This window comes from Sorex araneus, chromosome 5 (assembly GCF_027595985.1).
Source record: "Sorex araneus isolate mSorAra2 chromosome 5, mSorAra2.pri, whole genome shotgun sequence".
Classification (NCBI taxonomy): Eukaryota; Metazoa; Chordata; class Mammalia; order Eulipotyphla; family Soricidae; genus Sorex; species Sorex araneus.
The window spans coordinates 95,750,422-95,773,308 of NC_073306.1; positions in this window are offsets into that span (position 1 = coordinate 95,750,422).

Genomic DNA, 22,887 nt, shown 5'->3' on the forward strand with positions numbered 1-22,887 from the left:
AGTGATGTTAGCTTTCCCTTTCCTCTGTAAGAGGCACATAATTATAGAATTTACCTCAGAGATGTTGGGAGGATGAGTGGACCTGGTCCACAAAGATACTGCACACATGCGGTAAACGTTGGCCATTATCATTCCCAATGAGCATGAATATTCTTGGAGCTGGAGCAATAGCACAGCGGGTAGGGCGTTTGCCTTGCACGCGGCCGACCCAGGTTCGATTCCCAGTATCCCATATGGTCCCCTGAGCACCGCTAGGAGCAATTCCTGAGTGCAGAGCCAGGAATAACCCCTGTGCATCGCCAGGTGTGACCCAAAAAGAAAAAAAAACCAAGCATGAATATTCTTTAAAGTACAAGACATTTTATATTGCCAATAAATTATGTAAGGTTATTATAAATAGTAGCCATAGTGTTCCATGTTATAATAGGGAAGCCACAGCTCAGGAGGGTTAAACGAACATCTAGTAAGTAGTAGGGCAATGCTCAAATTCAGGTTTTTCTTGACAAATTCCCCGCTATTCTACTGACCCTGATGGCTCTGATTCAGGCGGAGATTGGGAGTGAGAGGGGGTGTTGTTGAGAGGGCGAGGGTCAGACACCAAACCTCCAAACACTACCAAGTTTTATAACTGGGTTTTGGTGCAAAAATGGTTCTAGTAATTCACCCTAATGATAATCCTGAACAAATGAAGGTTATCAACTCTAGAAAAGACAATTGCATTCTTTGGGAAGGGGTCCTTATAGGTAATTTAGTGTCTGCCAAGTATTTGTTCAGCACTGGTACTCCTGATATCCATCTCACACCTAGAGCATTCCAAGGCTCTGGTGTATATTCAGAGCTCAGTCTTCTGTAATTTAGAAGACAGAATACTAATATCAGTATGATAGCTGTCAGCAAGACTCTCACCGGCAGAAACAGCTGCCTATAAATCTCACATTTCAAGTGATTCCTGCAGCATTCAGAAGATTGGGAAACTGGGCTGAAGATGAAATTGACAATGAGTTTCTGGTGGTAGTTGTGAAAATGGTTATTGCTAACCCCTTTCTGTCTGTGAATTACTGCTTAGCTTTCTTTCTGGACATCTGGAAAGAAGAAATCTTTGGGGACATTGCTAGATAAAGCTGGCTTACCTTAGATTCTTGAACAGACAGAATGTCTAAGAATAGACTCCAAAATGAGACACAAGAGGACTGAGAACACCATAAGAACTGGGTGTTTTGTTCACTTATTCTAATAACTCCTTTGATTCAAGAAGCAAATCAAGTCATGGCATAATGCCATACTGAATGGACAGTAAAGAGCACTGGAGAAATGATAAGCACTTTTGAAAAAACCGTATGATTCAAAAAATGTAAGGAATGAGACCAATCATATCTTTCCACCAAAGCATCAGGGTACAGGCCGGGGTATTGGTGTAATGAAAAGTGGAGACAGGAAATTTCAGATTCTAATCCTGCCTCGGAATACTGATTCCATTGTGGCCAAGGGAATTTTTTTTTAATTCTTTCTATGCCTCTTTTCCCACATCTATAAAAAGTAGTTAATCAAAGGTTTTGCTGAGATTTAATTAGTTAATACTCTAAAGAGCTTTGAAGATGAAAAGAAGATTATAAATATCTCCAGTTAAGTCCAGTTTTAAGATACAGATGGAAGTTAAGATAGAATGAATCATATAGTTCCAAAAATAGCTTGGGCAAGTGAAGGTGTTTTAGCTTTGATAAGAAGCATCCCGTCATACTCAGATGTTTCATTTGTGAGAGGAATGGCAGGACCCTCTTGGGTTTTTGAGCATTTTGTTCAGAGAAACAGAAAATATATATTTTTGTATAAAACAAGAAATTGGAAGAAACAAAAATACAAGTAATTTGGTGAGTCCTCTGCATATTGCAGGATAATCTGACCACAAACTTAAAATGAGCCTAGAGAGTGGACCTGGATCTTCCTGGCCACGCATGGGTCAAATTGCTTTTCTTGATCAGTGCTTTGAGTGTACGTGTGATGTGATGCTGTTATATGCATGACGGAGAGCAGCAGAGCACAGCATGGTGAGAGATGGGTCTCATCCCAGTCCTGCCTTAGCACTTCTAGCTGTGTGAAGATGAGCAAGTCACTTTATTGGAACCTTGGTGGGGTCATTCCCTCCTGCAAGGAGGAAGAGAAAGAAGAAATTTAAATTGTTCGCGGAATATAATAGAAGCCACTGGGATCTCTTAATTTTTATAATAATTTTCACCCTAATTATGTTCTTTGCTTGGGCATGGGGGGTTATTCCTGGTGATGTTTCAGGCTCCTTATGCAGTGTTCAGCACTGAACCCAGGTCAGCCACATGCAAAGGAAAGGAGTGCCTTAACCTTGTATCTATTTCTAACTCTGCTCTTTCTCAACCTAGATTGTCTTTCTTGAAGCTTATGAAATACCAACATGTTGGATTATAGTTTTCAATTCAGAGCTTTGGGGTTGCTGGTATCACTTTACATGTTTTCCCTGGAGACCCACAGTCTTTATTTCCAACAAGAAACAGCATTCAGTAGGGAGATGTAGGGAAGTCTCTGTTTTCAGTCAACGTTATTTCAGGGGGAAACTTGACTAGAAAAAAAAAGGCCCCAGATTGTTTTGAAGTCCCAGCTCATCATGCAGCTGTCTTTCTATTTCATTGCCTTGCAACTGACATCCTGATATTAAATTCCTGAAAATAAAGCTTTCTGAAAACATGACTTCCTGTAAAGGGGCTAAGGCCTGGGACCACATGCTTGTGCTTTGTAGATTATATCTCCCCCAAATGACTGAGGTTCTTGTGTTTGAAGTGAAGGTGCCCAAGCAGGCTTTCCTGTGGGGGCACATGGGATAGAATTGTGTTCCTCACAAATTACAGTCAAAATTCCTTCCTGAGATTCACAAGGACCTAGAATGGTTAGAAAGAATTATAGGGGAGTTTGGATATAGAGATCATGAAATTTCCCCCCAGCCCCCATTTCATTGAAAGGATGCTGAGTTCTAGGTCTTTAAAAGATGTACATACAACATGTCTCAGACCATTTCCCCAGACATACAGATACTACTCGACTACCATGCATGAGTCAATCTAGCAATGTGTCATTACTGCCTAGGAGAAACATCATTTGGATCTACAGGTCACAAAAACATGAGTGTCTAATGAGTAGATTAAGATTACCTTTAAATTAAGTGTTACTCAATAGCCAGAATATGGAAACAACCCAACTGCCCGAGAACAGACAACTGGCTAAAGAAATTTTGGTATATCCACATAATGAAATACTATGCAGCTGTTAGGAGAGATGAAGTCATGAAATTTGCTTATAAGTGGATAGACATGGAGAGTATCATGCTATGTGAAATGAGTCAGAAAGAGAGGGACAGATATAGAAGGATTGCACTCATTTGTGGAGTATAAAATAACATAACACAAGACCGACACCAAAGAACAATAGATAGAAGGGTCAGGAAGCCTGCCTCATGAGCGGGTGGGGAGAATAAAGCTGGAATAGAGAAGGGATCACTAAGAAAATGATGGTTGGAGGAATTGGTCAGGAGAGGAGATGTGTGCCGAAAGTAGAAAAAGGACCAAACATGATAGATAACCTCTCAGTGTCTATCTGCATTGCAAACCATAATGCCCAAAAGCAGAGATAGAGTATGGGGAATATTGCCCGCCATGAACGTAGTGGGAGGGTGGGAAAGGTGGGGGTATACTGGGGATATTGGTGGTGGGGAATGTGCACCGGTGGAGGGATGGGTGTTTGATAATTGTATGATTGTAACTCAGACATGACAGCTTATAACTATATCTCACGGTGAAGCAATAAAAGTTTTTTAAAAATTAAGTGTTACTGCACAACATATGCAGTCTTGTAAGTCAGAGTTACTACAATATAAATAAATATAAACTACTTAAACTTAGCATCAGAGAATATTAGTACATTGGGCAAGACATTGCTTTGTTTGTCGTGTATGCTGGTCTAGCACCAGTATGGTCTCCCACACATTGCGAGGAGTGATCCCTGAACATAGAACTAGGAGTAAGCCCTGAGCACTGCTGAGTGTGGCCCAAGCCCCTCCCCCAGCTCCCCAAAAGAGAACTTAAGCAAAACAAAAACAATTTCAAACAGACACAATGAACTGGGTGTTCTGAGGTTATAAAAGAATGCGAGGAACAAGAACATGAATGAAGGAATTTTTACATTTGGCCTGTTGGAAACAATTGGTTTGTTAGATACAAAGTTAACACCTAATTGCCACCTTCCTTCCACTTCCTTCCACTCTCCACCTTTCTTCATGGATGTCTCCAGTGCTGTCAGCAGTAGTGTCTGGGTGCAGGGGCGAGAGATGGGAAACGAAGAACCATGCTGGACAGTGCACACGTTTTAGACTTTGGCTCCACATTCCTGTTTGGTTCATACTAGTGTTGGCGATTGTAAACAGCTGCAGCTTGATTTATTTTTTATATTTATATATTATACATAATATAATATATTTATATTTTCTTTTCCTTTTTGTTTTTGGGCCACACCCAGCAGTGCTCAGGGGTCATCCCTGGTGGTGCTCAGGGGACCCTAACTGGTATCAGGGGCCACACACAAGGCAAGCATCTTTCCCCTGTGCTACTTCTCCAGCCTAGCGTGTTGATCTCCCTTGATTAAGATGTATGCAGGTGAGAAAGCACGAATAGGGTTGGTCTTGGGTAGCAAGCTTCACTCACAGGTGAATTGCAACATGATGAGAAACTCCAACTTGGACCATATCCTCTGGTGTTTCCCCACTTTCATTTAGTATTGATAGTTCGGAAATAATATGAGTTTTCATCATCTCATTTTCCTCCTGTGTTCTAGCTTATGAACCTATTTCAATTTCACTTATTATCATGAGATGCAAATTAAAATGAATTCATTTTTGTCCTTTATCAACTTGGTAAGATAAAACAATGTTCAATGTGGCTAAGGTACAGGTGAAATTGGCATTCTAATGAGTATGAAATACAATATTTCTGGATATATATTCCAGAAATCCTTAAAAGTACTTTTAAAAAATAATACTTTATCTGACTAATCCCAGTTCTAGGAAACTATTACAAAGAGGTAATTAGAAATGTTGTTAAAAACTTTTATGTACAAAAACTACATCAAAGAGGCCAGAGAGGTAAAGAGACTGCCTTGCATGAGGTCAACCCTGATTTCATTTCTGGCACAACCTTCTGAGTACTGCCGGGAGTGATCCCTGAGCATGGATCCAGGAGTAAGCCCTGAACACCACTTGGCACGGTTCAAAAAATTCAAACAAAAAATTGAACTAGAATATACAAAATATTTTAAAAAATAGTGGGGCCAGAGCAATTGTACAGTGTATAGGGCATTTGAAGGTAAGGCAGAATGGGTAGGGCACAGACCAGGGTTCAATTCCTGGCAACCCAGATGGTCCACAAAAACCACTAGGAGTGATCCTTGAGCACAGATGTTAAGACTTAAGCCCTGATCACCGCCAGGTATGTCCCAAAAACAAACCAAAAAGTGGAAATATTACACATGTCTAAAAGTAAAAGACTGTTATGGAAATTAACCCTATTTGGATCATAAAACATTATGAAAAATAATAACATGCAAAACTGTAGGGCCTGGGATGTGACTTAGTGGTTCAGATACAATTTACATATGTGAGGTCCTGGATTTGTTCTCTGGCACAACCAACATGTGCCTGCTACATTTTCATTTTTGTAAAATATAAAACTGCTGGAAAGATATATGTGGGGGCAGGGAGAAATATACATGTAAATATATACTATGTTTACTATACTTTTATCTGAGTAGAAAGTTATGGACAATTTTTATTTTCCTTTTTATAGCTTTTTAATTGTCTCTTCCCTGCATTTTTCATAATAAGTTTTTGTACTAGGAAAGAAATGAGCTTTTATGCTAAGATTAAAAATTTAAAACAGCTATAGGATATCACTACATGACTATTAAAATAGCTTAATAGCAAACATTTTAAAGGATGCAGAGAAACTGGTTCTCTCTTATATTACTGGTGGAAATTTAAAATGGTACACCCATTTGGGCACATATGCTGCCTGAGCCCATGTGCTGCTTGTGCCCACATGGCCGAGCACATGTGGTGCCCAAGCACATGTGTCGCCTGCATCTCCCCCCTTGAGATGTGTACTTTCATGCTTTCGTGTCCAGTGCTAGAATGTGTGTAGAGCTCTCTCCATCTTCGGAGGAGCCTGCGTTCTTTCTTGAGCGCGTTACTCCTACTGGTTTTTCTTTTCCACTTATCCCTTCCTCCTTCCCTAAGACCCTCTAAAATAAAATCTGCTACTTCAAAAAAATAAAATAAAATAAAAATAAAATGGTACACCCATTTGGAAGAGTACATGGCATTTTGTTTTATAAAACGTATGCTTACTGAACAGGCTAGCATCTAAACTCTTGGATCTTTATCCCAGAGAAAATAATATGCATTTTCACACAAACCTGTAAATGAATGTTTACAGAAGCTTTATTTGTAATTGATAAAAATGGGAAATAATCCTGATGTTCTTCAGTGTGAAAATGATTTTTAAAGCATGGTATATCCATTCCACAAAATACTCCTCAGCCGTAACAAAGGGATTGTTGATGCATTGAACAACTCGGATATATCTCAAGGGAATTATGCTGAGTTGGCAAGTATCTGAAAAATTCCCTACTACATGATTCTATTTAAACAGCAGTCTCGAAGTGACAAAAACGTGGGGGTGGGGAAGAGATGGATGGTTTCCCAGGATTAGGGAGAGGTTAAAAGAAAGAGGTGATTATACCTAAGGAGGTCGTGCTGGGAGCCTTTGTGGATGAAGCAGTCTGTCTCTTGACCGTGGTGATGATTGCATAAGGTGACAAAGTGACACACACAAAGTCCTCTCTCTCTCTCTCTCTCTCTCTCTCTCTCTCTCTCTCTCTCTCTCACACACACACACACACACACACACACACACACACACACACATACACATACACATAAGAGAGTGTGAGTGAAACATGAAATCTGAGGTGGGTAAATAGTGTGTTAAGATCACTATTTCAGTAGATCTATTGAGCTGCAAATGGTTGAACAAAATATTAACACAGTGGGTTACAGGTACACTGATCTTCTCTGCATTCATTTTTATAACTGCATGGGAATGTGCAAATATCCCAGAACAAAGAACTATAAAGAAATGGACAGGAACTCATGAATTAAACACAATTTAAGACACATTAAGCATCTACTACCTGATGTGTGCTACTTATCTGGAACCCAAATCAAATGATAAAACATGTAACATTGTGAGACACCACAAATATGAATGTGATAGTTAATGCCCTTAAGAAATTGTAAGTTGGGGGAGAGGAGACAGAGAGATAGCATTTGCAGTTAAGGTACTTGGCCTGTTGCAGCTGACTGTATGAGGTCCCCTGAGCACCACCAGGAGTGACCCGTAGGTGTGGCCCAGACCCTTTCCAAAGCCAAAAATGAAATTATAGGGACTTTTTATTTGCTTGTGACTTCATTTTGATGGTGCCAGGGATTACACTTGGTGTCCTAAGGTAGAAAGCGAAGCATGTGGTGTCCCTAAGGAAGGGGGATGAAGAGACTGGTAATGGGTGAGGTGTTGGATTTACATGCATGGTGAACCATCCACAGTATTGTGAATCACAGAACCTTAATCAATTTAAACAAAAGTTTAAAATAAAACAAAGTAAAATTGGGCTCTTACACATACAAAATAAGTGTTTTATTGCTGAGTTAGATCTCCAGTGCTATTTGGGTGCAATAATAGTATTGTGTGTGTTTGAAAACAATCCTATTTTTTTTAGAGATTGAAAGAAAATATTTCAGATGGAGTCATATGATACTTCCACATGCTTCAAAACATTATGAAAGCGGGGCTGGAGTGATAGCACAGTGGGTAGGACGTTTGCCTTGCACGCAAGCCGACCTGGGTTCAAATCCCAGCATCCCATATGGTTCCCTGAGCACCGCCAGGGATGATTCCTGAGTGCATGAGCCAGGAGTGACCCCTGTGCATTGCTGGGTGTGACCTGACCCAAAAATCAGAAGAAAAAAAAAACATTATGAGAGCGTAAGAGGTAGGGGTGAGTTGGTTTGACTTAGACACAAGTGGATGCATGGGTTGGCATATATTGCAATTGTCTGGGCTTGCATGCTTTGAAAATTCTTCATCATAGCATTTTCTTTTTAAGGAAAAATAAATTTTTAAGCCAACTTTTCAAGGAAACTGTGTCTTTATCGGTATAACATGTGGCTTCTATCTGAGCTGAGCACCTGCTTCCCTGCACCATAGTAGGCATTAAAGATGAGACTAAGATAATGGCTGCAGCTCCACAGGCTTCTTTTTTTTTCGGGGGAGGGGTAATCATAACACTTTAATAAAAAGGGGCAAATTGTGTTAATTTTTAAATTAATTTTATTAAAATTAATCGTGATTTACAAAGTTGTTCACTATACAGTTGTCTCAAGCATTTAGTGTTCTTAAACCACCAGTATGACCTTTGCTCCATTAATGTCCCCAGTTCCCTACCCAATCCCAACCTGCTCTCCACATACCTAAGAGGCTGGCAGGAGCGGGAGAATGCCAAGACCAGCAAGTGCATTTCAAGATGACCAGTGTTGGGGCTGGGGCAATAGCACAGCGGGTAGGGCGTTTGCCTTGCACCCGGCTGACCCGGGTTCGAATCCCAGCATCCCATATGGTCCCCTGAGCACCGCCAGGGGTAATTCCTGAGTGCAAAGCCAGGAGTAACCCCTGTGCATCGCCAGGCGTGACCCAAAAAAAGCAAAAAAAAAAAAAAAAAAAGATGACCAGTGTTTACGGTACAAATAGGTTTGTGCAATAGTTCAAGTACTGACCGTCCTTTCTGCCAGTGAATTGGGACAAATCTTCAATGACACTTCAGTCATGGTGAGGAGGAGAGTTCCTTAAACCTGACATGACTCCAGAAGAGGACCTAGAATTGCTGTTCTCCCATCAATGTTTTGCATTCCAGAGCCTCCAACCCCAGTGGTATTACATTCTCATAGTCAGCTGATGGCTCTCACCTTCCAGGAGGGGCTAGTGATGTTTGTTGAAGGCTTTTGAGCTCATATCACCACCCATCACCTTCAAGTCCTCAAACCTTTCAGCTGTGGCTCTATGATCCAAATATTGAATCAGGCAAACAGCTCAATAAGCCTTTTAGAAGGAAACTTAGCTGGGGGGAAGGGGAAACCCACAACATAATTGCATTTGATGAGGACAATGATTCATTCGCTTTGATCGGATAGAAATGCAATGAGACTGTTATTTTCTCACACACGCACGCAGTGTGTAGAGAAATAATCATATTAGTGACTGCCCAATCAGCTGGAATCATCTAAAGGATTCCATGCTGCTGACGGTATTAAGGCTATAAATTATGTTCCATAAAGTGTGGCTTCTCCGCAAAGCCACTTGGCAAGGGACTCTGTGATTAATGACACGTGAGGGAAAGTATGACAAAGGTGAGAACAAAAGGGGTAGTGGCCAACAAGGTCCAGGACAGTGGTAATAGCAGCAAGGTCCCTGGCACTTGGCCTAAGGGGTCAAGACCTTCAGTGCTGGGACCTGAGCAGCTCTCTGTGGATTGGATTTAAAAACAAAACAAAACTGCCCAACACTTCAGAAAAACAAAATCCTCTGTTCTGGATATTGCTGTTGACATGCATTATTTATCATTGCTGTGTTCAATTATTACTAAATAGAGAGTCAATAGATTAAAACATAAAAGACCTGCAGGAATAAAAATTGCCAAATAAAGGTAAATTTCCTCCCGGGATGCCTCCACAGCCTGGCCACTGGAGCAAAGGCTTTGTTTCAGGCTTCGCCATTTGTCACTATTGATTCTGCCCAGGAGAGAGGGGACGCGCTTTCTGCTGCCTTGACAGAGAGTGATGTGTCCTCCCTCCCAACGCAATTTGCAACCTTCGGGCTCATTTGAATTCTAACCTCTGGAGTCTTTGTTCTGATAGGAGAAACCCTAAAGAAATAATTTTTGTTGTGAGCCTCTGCTGAACAAATGAGTTTTGGAGAGTTACAGTGCTTTGGCCTCTGACATTAGGTTGAACACAGTGAGTGGACATGTCTAGAAGCAGAGAAAGGAGTATCCACCAGGGTTCAAATGAGACAAGCACAATGCTACCACCCAGGTCAACCTTTGTGCTTTGTCCTTATTCGAGAAACTGCTCATTCATGGTTCTCCCAGGGTCTCAAAGCCCTGTCTTCTGGTTAAGAAAGACTATTTGTTGTGCAATGGATTAATGATCCAAGCTGTCTATTATTTTGATAAAAAGGAAAAACATTCATTCTAAGCAAGTCATAATTAATGAGAAGAAAATATTTTCCAATATAATTCAACAAACACCTATAGAGTGTCTGTCGAACACTTCTGCTAGGACACTGGGGATCTTTGTTCCTTTGCCCAGTGTTTCCCGGGCTCGGCTGCTCACCAGGCAGCAATCTAGGCTGGGGGCACAGTTATGAGTCAGCTACTTCCTTCTGGGCTTTAGTCCACTCAGGCTGCTATAGCAAGATACCATCCACTGGATAGCATATAAACAATAGAAATTCATTTCTCAATTTTCTAAAGGCTCGAAGTCCTAATCGAGGTTCGTTTCAAAGGAATTGGTGTCTGCTGAGAGCTTGCCAGTTCACAGTCATTGTCTTATTGTCATCTTCATATGGCTGAAGGGATAAAGGAGAACCTGGGTGTCTTTGACAGGGGCACAGAAAGGACACTGATCCCATCTGAGAGCTCCACCTTCATACAGTCACTGCCCAAAGGCCCCACTTCCTTCACCATCACATCAGAGGATGGGATTCCAACAAATAAATTTTAAGAAGACACACAATGTCAAGTCCAAAGTACCTCCCCTCATGGTAAAGGAAATAATCATTGAACAAATCATCATCCAATTAAGTAATGCACTAAAATTGTGGACACTGATGGTGATGTACAGGCACTATGAGAAAGTATAAGGTGTTTGTTCTGAGCTGTCCATGTGTTCATGGCTTTAGATATGTGAGGAAGATGGGAACCCAGAGGTGGGAGGTAGTTTCTCCACCAGCTTACAATAGATCTGGAAGCCAGCTACATGACTGAGTTTTTCTAACCTTCTGGTAAGTCCTACAATGGAGAGGGAATGGATGGATTCTAGGAGGGTCAGCCTCCCTGAGCCTGTGATTGACCTGCTATGGTATGAGAGCGAACGGGAATGATCAAGGTGACACAATGGAACAAGAACAAGACATAGGATTATTCTTCTTAGCTTGTCTATTGAAATATTGCCAACGCACAGTAAACAGAAAGTAATATGATTGTCCTTGTTATTATTTCTGCACTCAGATAAGTACTTCCATTTTTCAATCTCTCTTTTGAAAGATGAAAGGGAGGACATGGCAAGGATGAAACATTTTTTAGATCTTAAAATTTAACATTTCTGGGGCTGGAGTGATAGCACAGTGGGTAGGGCGTTTGCCTTGCACGCGGCCGACCTGGGTTCAAATCCCAGCATCCCATATGGTCCCCTGAGCACCGCCAGGAGTAATTCCTGAGTGCAGAGCCAGGAGTAGCCCCTGAGCATCGCCAGGTGTGACCCAAAAACCAAAAAAAAAAATTAACATTTCTTCTCCTATAGCTCAAATGTAGCAAAATAAGTCTTGATGAATGCTTTGGGGGAAAATACAAAGGTTCTGGGCAATGTAATGCAGCATGTGACTGAAGAGCAAGACAAACATGTGAACTGATTCTGTGAACTTTTTCATTCTAAAACTTTCCAATTCAACATCTATTTATTGAGCATCTACTATGATCCCATAAGTGAGGCAGACAAGGTCCTTGTCTTCATGGGGTATGTGTCCTAAGAAATGAGCTGGACGCTTGGCTGATAGAGTTGAGGTGATTAGAAGTGCAGTAAGAAGATAAAGTGGATGTTAGAAGATGAGAGTAATGGAGAAAGGTAGAAATTAGGCAATGAGGCTAGAGTACCTGCTGGAATCTAGCAGTCAAGAACAACCCCTTTGCAGGACCAACTCCATGCAGGTGGCACATCCAATTATAGGAGTCATTACTGTCATGTGAAGATTCTTCCCAAAGGTTCTTCTTCCTCTGCATTCACTATCTTAAACTTTATTATTATGTTATTTCCGAGCTTGTCCTTGGGGAGTGAAGCTTGGTGGGGCATTGGAGCATGAGTCCAGGTCTTGAGGACTCAACTATAACCTGGTCCTGCCTCCTGCCATCTAATTGGATGTCTTGTCTACCTGCTCCCCAGGGTCCCAAGAATCTATGGCCATTCTCTGCCTCCGTGGGAGCCTGTGTGGACACAGGGTGAGGTCACTTACAAAGATTTGCATTTAGCCCATAAGAATACTTATACCAGACATGGCATAAATAACATCAAAACACCCCATAACAGATCAGGATAGATCATCAGAAAAAAGGGGGAAACTTTTATTCCTGCCTTTTATTTTTAGGGGTATTTAGGACCACACTCAGCAGTAAGCTACCCCTGGCTTTGTGATAGGAGGACCACGTGGTGACAGGGATCAAACTGACTTGATACGCAAGATGAGCCCCTTACTATCTCTCCAGTCCTGCTCCTGTCCTTTGAACGAGAGGCCCTGGTTAGCATTTTCCTGGTGCACTAGGTCTTGCAAATTATGTTGTTGGCATTGCCTCTCTGAGGAGGAATGTCTGAGCAGAGATGTGCAGGAAGGGGAGATGTGGGTGTCAGCACAGTGGCAGAGGGAGTCTTAAGTGCTAAGGCCGCAGGCTGGAACAAGCTTGCAAAGCTGGAGAAACAGCAGGAATGCTGGCAGGGCTGGATGGCAGCCAGCAAATGTGAGTGTATATGTATGGGGGGTGCGGGTAGCTGAGCGCCAGGGCATATGGGCCATTTTAGCTCTTAATAAGGAGGCTGGATGGAAGCTGTGGGAGCATTTTAGGCAGGGAAATGACAGCTTGGTATACAATTATAAAGGCTGACTTTCCTGAAGATGGTGAGATTTTTCTCATTTTTTGGTCTATTAACCAATTCTATTCTGGCATGTCATTGAAGGGGTTGTGGCATGAAATAGAGCCAGTGAGCAGGACATGAATGCCAATGCCATGTAGGGTGGGGGCAGATGTGAAGGGAGCCACCATGGAAGGTTGAACCCCATCTTCTGTTGGAAGCTTGGGGAAGGGGATGGACACAGGAAGGAAGGAGTTGATGAAGGGATGAGTTCAAGGCCTAAATTTTTTCTGTTTAGTGGGTAGCCAAGAGATGTGCCAAGATTAGGGGATGACTAGAGAAGGGGATCTGAAGAGTTCCCCTTGGGATAGAAAACCACCTAACTAGACCTTGTTCTTGACCATTCCTGAAGAATTTCTCACTCTGAACTCACTCTCTTTCTCACTTGCCTATGGAGTTAGTGTTCACTGACTATTCTCCTCCCTTCCACATTGTGTCTCATCAATTTTGTCCTTCAAGCTAGTATTGTGTGTCTTCCTTCCCAGTCCAACTGACTCAGTCACCAGAGACACAAACATCTGACCTTTCTTTCCCTCTGTGATTAAAATCCTATCTGCTGTCCCTAGCCAAAATGATTCACTTGTTCATTCATTCAACATGTATTTATTGAGTATCTAGTTGTAGATTGAGGAGATAGTGCTGGAGAAAGAGGACAAGGTCCCGCTCTAAAAGGGCTTATCGCCTTATCAGGTAGACAGAAAATAATCAAGTCATTTTAGGGTGAGACAACAGTAGACAGAAAATAAAACCCATTGCCATGGGGAAAGCAACTGCAATGATCAGGAAGGTCTTTTTGCAGAGTGCATCATTTCAGACTAGACCCAGATGAGCAGAAGGAGAACACTGGGCTTAAGCGCCAGGAGTCACCAGGCAGGCACATACAGCATGAAGACCCTTGGGAATAAGGCTTCCTGGCTTTGTTTGGAAAGACAGAATGCTGGTGTGGCTTAAGAGCTATGGGCTGAGCTTGGGGTGCAGAAACAGCCGTGCTGGGATATTTTACAGTAGTCAAGAACTTGGAGCTTTAGTCTAAGTTGAAAAGCTCTAGTCTAAGCCTTAGGAGGGTTTCAAGCAAGGCAACAATGTGATTTGTTCTGCGTTTGTATCACTCTGACTGAGTGACTGTCTGACTCCTGCCTGGAAAATATAAAGGGGGGAAATATGGCTGATGAGTTCTGATGAGCAAGGCAGAGGAGAGCCTACACAGGCAGTGTCAGGGCAGAGAATGGGAGGCTATTTCTCGTGGAACTTGCTGGGCCATGTGGGGAAGAGGCTTGCTTGGAATTCACTTAAATTCTGCCCGATACTGTCATCCACAGGTGTGAGGAAAAGTCCCTGAGAGAAGACGGGGCTGAGCAGAAGATGTGTTCTACCTGCATCCCAGGAAACGCTACTGGCCCTCTCCATCACAGCTTCCCAAGAACCCACAAAAGAGCCCATGCATCAGCTTTGAGACAGGCCCCAGATGCTCTGGTAAAGGTAGAGCACATGACTAGCATGTGCAAGGTCCTGAGTTTGATCAGGGCCAAGAACACTGCCAGGCACATACTGGTGGTCTCAAGTACTTCCAGGTCATGTTCTTCACCACCAGGCCCCAGTGCTGGGCCAGGCATCACTGGATGGGGCCAGGGTCCCCGAGTTCCACTGCATGTGGCCCCTTTATATAGCACTGTAGCACTGTCCTCCCGTTGTTCATCGATTTGCTCGAGCGGGCATCAGGAATGTCTCCATTGTGAGACTTGTTACTGTTTTTGGCATATTGAATATGCCACGGGTAGATTGCCAGGCTTTGCTGTGCGGGCAGGATACTCTCGGTATCTTGCTGAGCTCTCCGAGAGGGACGAAGAAGTCAAACCCAGGTCGGCTGCATGCAAGGCTAATGCCCTACCCTCAGTGCTATCGCTCCAGCCCCTTTATATAAAAATAAAATAAAATAGTCTCCAACTTGCAAAGCTATAATGGGGAATGCTGGCCAACTAGGAAACTTCTTTAGTTTAGCCATGCTCCCCTACCCTCCCACAACCTCTAAGAGTCCAGAAACCACATTTAACAGGAAGGGTGAGGAGAGTTGCATGAGGGAGATAAGCTGGAAAAAAAAAAAAGACCATCCCCCACTCTGCTCTGCAGGAAAGAGGAGGGGAGCATCCAAATATCGATAATCACATGTAAATGCTTGCTTCAATAGGCTGTGAGTCTGACTTAAAGAAACCCAGCAAGGGCAGGACTATGCCCCATTTTAAGAAAAGGAGAAAGTGAAAATAGTGCTGCTTTCTGAGCATAGTTCAGGCGTCTTTACTGTTCAACATTCTCGTGCTGCACATATGGGGAAATCTTCCCCTGTCATTCTCTTGTTTCGAGAGCTCCATTCAGTGCCTCTTTCTCACCTCTTAGAATAAATCTAGACTCCGAGCACACAGTTTGATATTCTCTATTATCTGATCTCATCCATACTTCTCAATGAAACCTCTCTCAATTTCAAATGGACGTTGGACTTCAGACAAGTGATATTCTGTGCTTTGCAATAATATTTAACATTTATTTTGCTGAGTATCCTGTCACAAGTCCTCACAACAACCTTTTGACATAGGTGTTATGATTTCCTCCTCAAGACAGGAAGTGGATGAAAGCAGCTAGTCAGTGTTGAGGTTTGATTGTAACCCAGGCGGACCAGATACCTCACAGCTGGAAAGTTTCCTCTCCACACACTTCTATTTGCTCTCTGCCTGCTTTGCTTTTGCTTCCTGTCCTCTCCTCTGCTTGAACCAGTTCAGATTTTTTTCAAAGCCTCAGCTCAGAAGCTCTTCTAGAAAGCACTCTTAATTACTTCACACTTATCTCTATTCTCTGAACTCCCCAGATGTTTAATCCATGTCAAGAGCTACAACTGCAGCTTGTGCCATTTATTTTGCTATTGTCCCCTTGGGCATGTCAGTGGGGTAAGCCCCTCTAAGTTCCTTCAAGGATAAGGCTTGTCTGTGTTCCCTGCTGTTCTTGTATTCACCAGGTCCAGGTTCTCTGGCTCTAGTGCAGAAAGAGCAATAGAGAATTCACACAGTCCAAGAAGTGTAAATGACACTTAAGTGTATGAAAAGAGGCTGGACCTCATTATAACAAGAGACATACAAAACACTCACTGACTTTATCACCTGTCAGACAAAAATGCAAAAGTGTGGCAACATATTCTAAGGACAAGACTGGAGGGAAATGCGACTTCCCAGACACAGCAAGTGGGAACGCAAAGGGAAACAATCTCCCAGAAGGGGTCTGGCACTGTCTAGGAACATCATGTGCCTTTCTTTTGACCCAGTAACCATGCTTTGGGGAATCCAATGCTAAAGATGCATAGTCAAGAGAATAGGAAATGGTGCAAAGGACTAGAGTATATGCTTTGCATGCTGGTGCCCTGGGTTTGAACCTCAGCTATCCATGGTCCCCTGAGCATTGCTGGCAGTAGTTCCTGAGCACTGTTGGACAAACTTGCCTGCTAAAAGAATACATTGACAAAAACCTGGAATGTTGTATGTTGAAATTTATCCTCTTGAGTATTATTTGTTATAATAGGAGATTCTAGGAATTAAACAGCCAATAGCAATTAATAAATTCCTGGTTCAGAAACCATGATGCATCCATATGAAGTGTTTCTGGACTGGAAAAAGAAAGGATGGCTGCACTTTGCTTCGAATGAGCTATAATATCTATCGTAACATAAATGACTAGAAGAAGAAATATGAACAGTAGAGTTTGCTTGCATAAGAAAAGTAGGAACAAGGGACTGCTACAAAGTATAGTGGTTAGGGTGCAGGTACTTGGTTCAGATCCAATCCCTGGCATGATGTGGTCCCAAGAGCAACGCAGGTGCAATCCTGGAGGCCCTGGGCACTGCCAGGGCAATCTGGAAATCCCTAGAACGGCAGGGCCTGAGTAGTACCTCATTTGGGGCCCTGTATTAATACCAGCCTAATTGGCTGAGAATCACGGGACCAATGACTCAGGCCTTCTGAGCACAGCTTGGGAGGTCTCCCATATCCAACCCCGTAGGAGTGTGACTTTATATGTTTGCTTTACTTTTTTCCAAAAGGAAACAATAGAATAAACAACAAGAATAGTACTAATTATTATCTATGTAGGGAGAAATGATGAAGCTTGGAGGAAAATATGTTTCCCTGAATTTACTTAGCCTTATAGTTTTGACTTTGGAAGCAAATATTTTACATAATTCCAAACCAGAATTAAATTCAAATAAAGCATTAGGAATGCATACATGCAAATGCACACAAACATGCACGCACATACACACTGCAATTGAACAATTAAGTAAATGAATGGGAGCCAGGTTTTTTGCTGTGGGAGTGAAATATTATAGATAGAAAAAAGGAGGAAACCAGAATAATTCATGTGGTAATGAAGTAGACTTGGACACATTAGTTTGCACTCATGTTTAGTTTAGAAATTAATGGTTAGACATAGAAGTATTTATAGACATGTGTCTAGACACAGTTTAGTATACATGCATGGATTTCTTTGGTCTGTGACCTAGAGGGCTAGGAGCAATGATATCCCAATAACTTCCATATCTTAATCTCTAATACCATCCTCCAACAAGAGAATCCAGGACTCTTGGAGAAATAACTGATTGTAGGACAAGATGAAAGAAAACCTTGGAGCAAGTTGCAGTGTCCAAAAATAAAGTAATGGGATGGGCCAGATGATCACAAATGCCACATGCAAATGTTCCCAGTGGCAAAAAAATGGACCTATTTTAGCAACACATAAACAAATTAGAACTAGATTTTAACCAAAGATACAAAATAAATCTCTGTGCATCCACATTGATACAAAGAAGTGATAAACACACACTTCTGAGATCTGAGTATAGTCAAATTTGCCATGCTAATGAATTCCAAATCATTTACATAACTAACAGTCCCAAGAAGATGGGACATAGCTCCTCGCCTCTTGTGTGAGAGCTGTATGCAGGGGTGATTTTCTTCCAAAAAGGATAAGTACAAAGAAAAGAGGAGGCACTGGAGCGATAGCACAGCGGGTAAGGCATTTGCCTTGCACACGGCTGACCCAGGTTCGTTTCCCAGCATCCCATATGGTCCCCCGAGCACTGCCAGGAGTAATTCCTGAGTGCATGAGCCAGGAATAACGCCGAGTGTGACCCAAAAAGCAAAAAAAAAAAAGAAAGAAAGAAAGAAAGAAAGAAAGAAAGAAAGAAAGAAAGAAAGAAAGAAAGAAAGAAAGAAAGAAAGAAAGAAAGAAAGAAAGAAAGAAAGAAAAGAGGAAATTCCTGACAAACACAACCTTAGTCAGGTGATCAAGGTTAGCATCCAGAGAGATAAGCCATGTCGAGAGCATGGATCCTTTTTAGGGTATGATGAATGGGACCCTTTACTTCGGTAGTCTCAAAACACATCACTCAATACATCATTCCAGTCTCATCATGAGAAAAAGTGTCAGGAAATTCCGATGGTGGAACATACTATAAAACCCCTCACCAGAAGTCTTTAGACTCTTCCAATATCCTAAACAAGGAAAGAGTCAAGAGAACCCTAAGTTCTTTCATGTCCTAATGTAATGTATCCCATGTGGGATCCCAGCACACACAAAAGGGCAATAAGTAAAAATTAAGTTGTGTGAATAAAGTGTGGACTTCAGTCATGTATTAATGATGATAAATGCACTACCACATAAATAAAAGATGTTAATAATAAGGGAGACCACATATGGAATATGAGAACTCTTTGCCCAGGGTGGGTGAGTGGTGAGCAACCCTAGAACTTGGAGTGTAATCTCTAAATACCTTTTCCCACTGAAAGGAATCAGGACTCCTTGAAGACAGAACTAATTGCAGGTCCAAGGTAGATGAGCCTGGAATATCTTATTATATCTGAGAGTAAGGACATTATGAGAGAGACTGTGGGTCATACTAAACCAAATGAATAACCCTCCAGAGCCACATTGAAGGTGGAGCCAACTTAACGTAGAGTCCCGTTGGTCAAACATGGGACAGTTGGTCATGATAAAGAGAAACAACTACCACAGATTAAACACCTCAACTATACCTCAATCTTTAAGCCCATAAGATCTTTACCTCCAACCCCAATTGATATAGAAAACTTTTGTCATTTTTGGTATGCAGATTGTAAAAAATCACAAAGGCGGTGCATGCGGGGGAGGGGGAGACGCGATGATGCGCCCTGTCGTTCTGTTGTCCGAGGGCACTCAGGGCAGTTCTCTCTCGCACATGCCGCTCACGTTCGGTGCTCTCGAGCTGCTGTGTAAGGACCGGATCGGGACGGCTCCTCCTTGTGCTCTGCTTCTGTTGTGCCACTGTGCTCTCTTCTGTCTGTCTGTCTGTCTCTCTGTCTCTGTCGTCTCTCCTCTCCTCTGGTCTCTTCCGACCTCTCTCTGTCTCTGCTTCTGTGTCTTCTCTGTTCTCCTGTGTCCTCTTGTGTGTCTCCTTCTCTGTCTCATCTGTCTTCTTCTGTCTCCCCGTGCCCCCCAGTCTTAGTTTATATAGCAAATTACATAGGGTGGTGACACAAAGGTGGGTTTAACATTAACAAATCAGCAAAGAAGGGTAAGACCATTTCTTGAGGAGATTAACAAAATCTCATCTAAGGATTTTGATGCGATTACTAGGAGATCCGCTCAAGGGTGGGTTCCAAACAAGGGTGTGTCAAGGTGTGTCTCTTTCTTCCTTGCTCAACTAGTAATCCGCTTAAATAGTTATAGTAAATTTACTTCTAATATTTCTAGCAATGTCATTCTGTATGAGCACAGTAAGACATATAAACTTAAGTTAAAGTTTGTTTCTTCCTGAGGACATTCACTATATATTCCAGACCACAGTCCTCAGGCCAGGTTAGTCTTTCTAACCCCAGCAGGGTCCTAGTCTCATCGTTACTTTTGGATCATGACAGCATTTGTCTATGACCATGCTCTCAACTTATAGTTGAGTATTGTGGTGCTTTGGCCTGGCCCATTTAGATGCCAGGGTAACTCAAAGCTTGCCCTGGGTCCATTCTGTCCCTCATTGGGACCCTGCTTTTGGGGTGCTAGGAACTAAGGGCAACTGAGTTGAGAAAGCAGATGCTCGGGAGTAAATATTATTTGAGTCAATCAGCTCCCAAGTTACAAAGCATATTATAAACTGTCTTCCTGTGTCCATACAGAAAGGCCACTGCTCTAAGGTAAACTGAGTTCCTTGCGGCAAGGCTAAAAGGACAAACCCCATGTTATCCTACAGCAGGTGACTCTGATAAATAAAATGAAATGATATAGAGAAAGAACAAAGCTTTTATCTTCTGTTTCTAGTAACAAAGATGGTTTATCAACAATGAGATATCATCTCATCCACAGAGACTGGCACACATTCAAAAGAACAAAAGCAATCAGTGCTGGTGTGAATGTGGGGAAAAAGGGACTCTCCTTCACTGTTGGTGGGAATGCCGACTGGTCCAGCCTTTCTGGAAAACAATATGGACAGTCCTTCAAAAACTAGAAATTGAGCTTCCATATGACCCTGCAATACCACTTCTGGGAATATATTCCAAGGATGCAAAAAAGCACAGTAGAGATGACATCTGTACTATATATTCATTGCAATAGCTATTGTTCACAATAGCCAAAATCTGGAAACAACCCCAGTGCCCTAAAACAAATGACTGGTTAAAGAAACTTTGGTACAACTAAACAATGGAATACTATGCAGATGTTAGGAGAGATGAAGTCATGAAATTTGTTTATAAATTGATAGACATGGAGAGGGTCATGCTAAGTGAAATGAGTTAGAAAGAGAGGGACAGACAAGAAGGACTGCACTCATTTGTGGCGTATAGAATAGTATCACATGAGGCTGACACCCAAGGACAGTAGATACAAGGGCCAGGGGGATTGCCCCATAGCTGGAAGACTGTTTCATGAGCGGAGGGGAGAAGGCAGATGGAATAGAGAAGGGATCACTAAGAAAATGATGGCTGGAGGAACCAGTTGGGATGGGAGATGCATGCCAAAAGTAAATAATCAACCAAACATGATGACCTCTCAGTGTCTGTGTTGCAAGCCATAATGCCCAAAAGTAGAGAGACAGCATGGAGAATATTGTCTGCCATAGAGGCAGGGGGAGGGTGGGAAAGGGGGGGTATGCCTGGGATATTGGTGGTAGGGAATGTGCACTAGTGGAGGGATGGGTGTTTGATCATTGTGAGATTGTAACCCAAACATGAAAGCTTGTAACTATCTCATGGTGATTCAACAAAATTAAAAAAAAAACAAAACAAAGATGGTTTATGAAAGAAATTTCTTCTATATAGAAATTCACAGCTAGTAATTGCAAGAGAAAAGATAGAATTTTTAAAAGTCACCATTTTGTGACTCCTACCCAACCAGGAGTAGGACCAGGAAATGGTCAAACTGATCACTAAAAGCATTAAATAAAATGTTAATGAAGGACTTTTCAGTGGATGGATCAGTCTGATAACACTTAGGCCCACTGATTAATTTTTTTTGTATCTGACATCTCAACGGCTGCTCCTTCCAGATGAGAGTATAAAATGAGGCCCCCATAGACATGCCACCGGACTCTGTGCCAGGCTGTTTTCACTCAGGGTGCCCCAGAGGGGGCGGGTGAGAACCCTCCCTGCCCCAAAGGACCCAGCCCAGCAGCCAACCTCCACTACCCAACTGCCGCCACGCTCCAGGCCACTTTCTGGACACATTATAAAACACTTTCTACCCATTTTCCATAATTACCACACCATGTTTGATGCAGTTCAGACAGTAGGCAGAAAATCATAGAGAGTAATATACATACATATGTATATGTATTATATATATATATATATACACACACACACACACACATATATATATATATATATATATATATATATTGAAGAGCCCGGCAAGCTACTGAAAGTATCCTGCCAGCATGGGCAGAGCCTGGAAAGCTACCCATGGCATATTCAATATGCCAAAAACATTAACGATAGGTTTCATTCCCCTGACCCTGAAAGAACCTCCAATTGTTGGGAAAGATGAGTAAGGAGAGGCTGCTAAAATCTCAGGGCTGGGACGAATGGAGACATTACTGGTGCCTGCTCCAGTAAATCGACGAACAACGGGATGACAGTGACAGTGACAGTGATCTGAAATTGGAATTTTTTTGTGAAAGATACTGATTACAGGTATGTAATATATGAATTCTTTACTTTTTAAAAATTCTTTGCATTTTAAATGTAGAATCACATTTTATTTTTTTACATTTTTTAATTTTTGATAGAAGAGTGAGTCTTATACAGACTTTTCTTTTGTTTAACTTCTATATCATAGTTTGCAGTGGTACTGAAGTCATTGTTTTATAGTTACAGAGAACTGTTCCACATGAATCAGTCTTAACTAAAAGTAAAATATAAATGTTTTACTTTTAAAATATTTAAATGTTTTTAAATAAAACGTTAATGAAGGACTTCAGAGAAAATGTTCTTACACCTGTGGGATATTCTTGCTAAAAATACCAAATCTTGCTTCTAACTTACACAAAATAAGAGAACTTATTAACAGCTCCCCGAATTGGATTTTAGGGGTGAGTAATGTAATATATATAGATGTTTATTTATAACTGCATATCTGAAGCTTAATTTTATAATATAACATTAATTCAATTTTTTTTTTTTTTTTTTTTTTTTTTTGCTTTTTGGGTCACACCCGGCAATGCACAGGGGTCATTCCTGGCTCATGCACTCAGGAATGACCCCTGGCGGTGCTCAGGGGACCATATGGGATGCTGGGATTCGAACCCA